General features: G+C 35.2%; 1 non-coding gene across 1 annotated transcript; it reads right to left on the reverse strand.

The window, feature by feature from the left end:
* Nucleotides 1-998: 998 nt before the first annotated feature.
* On the reverse strand, nucleotides 999-1,103 carry LOC143645400 (U6 spliceosomal RNA). Its single transcript, XR_013157109.1, has one exon. It is a non-coding gene; the product is annotated as a U6 spliceosomal RNA (small nuclear RNA).
* Between the last annotated feature and the right edge of the window lie 1,898 nt (nucleotides 1,104-3,001).

Here is a 3,001-nt window from a genome sequence, read left to right on the forward strand (position 1 = left end):
CCTCCCGGGTTTTGGGCACCAAAATGTTAGATTTTGAAGGTGCAAGAGAGAAGAGGCAGACCAAAAAACCTTAGAGTGAGCGATTTTATTCCTGTGCTCCCAGGCAGAACTCACAGAACTCAAGGTAGGGAGCTGCGAGCTCACCTCTGGGTCCTGGTGCGGGCGGTTTTGAAGCAAGGGGGTTAGGTGACGTCTCGAAGGGGTGGCACATTTTACACAGCTCGAGTCACGGTGACCTTCCCTGTTCCCCCAACCTAACAGTGTCCAGTAAGCAACCCTACTTTCAATGGGTAGGGACACATCTTCATGGAAACCATCTAATCAATGATTACCACCCAGAATTGGGTGGGTTACATCTCTATGGAAATAATAAAAAGATTCCATCTAGCAATATAGAATGAGGATTAAAGGACATAGCTTTTCTGGTGTACATGTTAGTTTCAAACTAGCATAATTTGTGAACTGGAATTTTTTCATTTCTCTTGTGTATACTCAAGGGTGGAATTGCAATTTTATCCTGCTGTCATCAACTTATGAGATTTTCCATTGCTCTTATTCACACAAACTTTTGAAATTGATGGTCTTTTCATAGCAGCAAATGTAGTGTGTTTCTCGTGGCATTTCATTGTGGTTTTAATTTTCATTTCCCTGATAATTAATTATGCTTCTTATCTTTTTACATGCATACTGGTCCTTTATATTAATTACATTTTTGTGAAGGTCACATTCACAGTTTTCCCTTTTTAAATTTGGTTGTCTTTTATCAAATTTTAAAAGCTTCATATATATATATATATATATATATATATATATATGTATATATATGTATACATATATGTATATATTTTTTTCTGTCAATTTTTCACTTGTCCATTGGAGTTCTTCTTAAAATTATGCCTTGAAAAGGAACAGTACTAAATTTTATTAATTCTAATTTATCATTTTTATTTGTATTTTGAAATAATTTCAAACCTACAGAAAAGCTGTAAAAATAATGCAAAAATATATGTTAACTCTTTGTAAATTCGTTACCCTTCTGCAGAGACCATACAATCTTCTCTGTGTCAATCTAAGTTTAGTGTGTGTGCTGCCAAAGTGAGCATGGATACTTCTTTTTTTAGACCTAAAAAAAGCTTTGTTTACTCCAAAGACAGAAAATTTTTAACTTGTGTTTTCTTTTAGTTTTTTTTTTTTTAAGGCCTAGTGCTCAAGCTTTGGAATTAGATCCATTTCAAGTTAAAGGTTGTGTGTTGCATGAGGTATAGTTTGATATTCTTTTTCTCCACACCAATATTTTCCAAGTTATATGAAAGATTCTTTCTCCATTGAATTACCTTTGTTAAAAATAAATGGACCTTCCCAGAAAGGACATGGAAATATGCTCAACGTCATTAGCCATCTGGGAAATGCAAATCAAAACCAACAATGACCAGCAGGTTCATCCACATTGCTGCATGCCACATGACTTTTTTCCATCTTACATCTGTGTAATATTCCATTGTATGTATATGCCACAATTTGTTTGTCCACTCATCTGTTGATAGACATTTGGGGTATTTTCATCTATGAGTAACCATGAATAATGCCGCTATAAACATTGACATACAAATGTTTGTTCATGTCGCTGCTCTCAGTTCTTCTGAGTATATTCCTAGCAGTGGGATTGCTGGATCATATGGCAGTTCTATACTTAGCTTCCTGAGGAACCATCAAACTGTCTTCCAGAGCAGCTGTACCACTTTACATTCCCTACCTAGAGTAAACAAGTGTACCTATTTCTCCACGTCTTCTCCAGCACTTGTAGATTTCTGTTTTTTTTGATAATGAGCATTCTAGTAGATGTGAGATCATACCTCACTGTGGGTTAGATTTGTATTTCCCTAATAACTGGTGAACTTGAGCATCTTTTCATTTGCTTTTGAACCATTTACATTTCCTCTTTTGAAAAATGTGTATCAATGGATTTTCCCATTTTTTCTACTAGGTTGTTTGTCTTTTGTTGACTATTTATAGGCTCTCTTTATGTATTTCAGATATTAAATTCTCATCTGATAAGTGGTGTCAAAATATGGTCTCCCACTGAGAAGGTCTCCTTTTTATTTCCTGGCAAAGTGCTTTGACATGTGAAAGTATTGAATTTTAGCACATTTATCTATTTCTGCTTTCATTGCTTGTGCTTTGGATGTAAAGTCTAGGAAACCACCTCCTCAATCTCTGTAAAATATTTCATTACATTTTCTTCGAAAAGTTTTATAGTCTTAGCTCTGATGTTTAGGTCTTTCATCCATTTTTGAGTTAACTTTTGTATAAGGTGTGAGAAAGGGGTCTTCTTTCCTTCTTTTGGATATAGATATCCAGTGTTCTAAGAACTATTGTTGGGGAGGCTGTTCCATCCCAGTTGCGAGTACTTGGCAGCCTTGTCAAACATCAATTGGCCATAGATATGAGGATCTATTTGTGAACTCTCAATTCATTCCATTGGTGAATATGTCTATTTTTATGCCATTACCATGCTGTTTTTGACAACTATAGCTTTGTAATATACTTTAAAGTCAGGTAGTGTGAGACCTCCCACTTCATTTTTCTTTCTTAACATATTTTTGGCTATTCAGGGTGCCCTGCACTTCCAAATAAATTTGATTATCGATTTCTTTATTTCTGCAAAATATGGTTTCATTAATATGAACCAACTATAATGAGAAAACTCTGAGAGTTGAAGTTGAGAACACAGGTTATCAAGAGATAGAAACAGGGTAATGATTAGACATTTGATGTTGAAAGAGTGCAGGATGTTTCACAAGATGGACTGTAAAGATCCAGAAATAAATAGCACAACATTCTGTGATGGTAGCGTAGTGTTGTAAGTCGAGTGACAAAGCTGAGTGTGAGTGTGGCTGAAAGAGGAAGACTAAGGGCATGTATGACATCAGAAGTAAGTATAGAGGATAAAAACTGGGATTGTATTAATTTAACTAAACCTGGAATAGATAATATGGTGATT

The sequence above is a fragment of the Tamandua tetradactyla genome, chromosome 8 (assembly GCF_023851605.1).
Source record: "Tamandua tetradactyla isolate mTamTet1 chromosome 8, mTamTet1.pri, whole genome shotgun sequence".
NCBI lineage: Eukaryota > Metazoa > Chordata > Mammalia > Pilosa > Myrmecophagidae > Tamandua > Tamandua tetradactyla.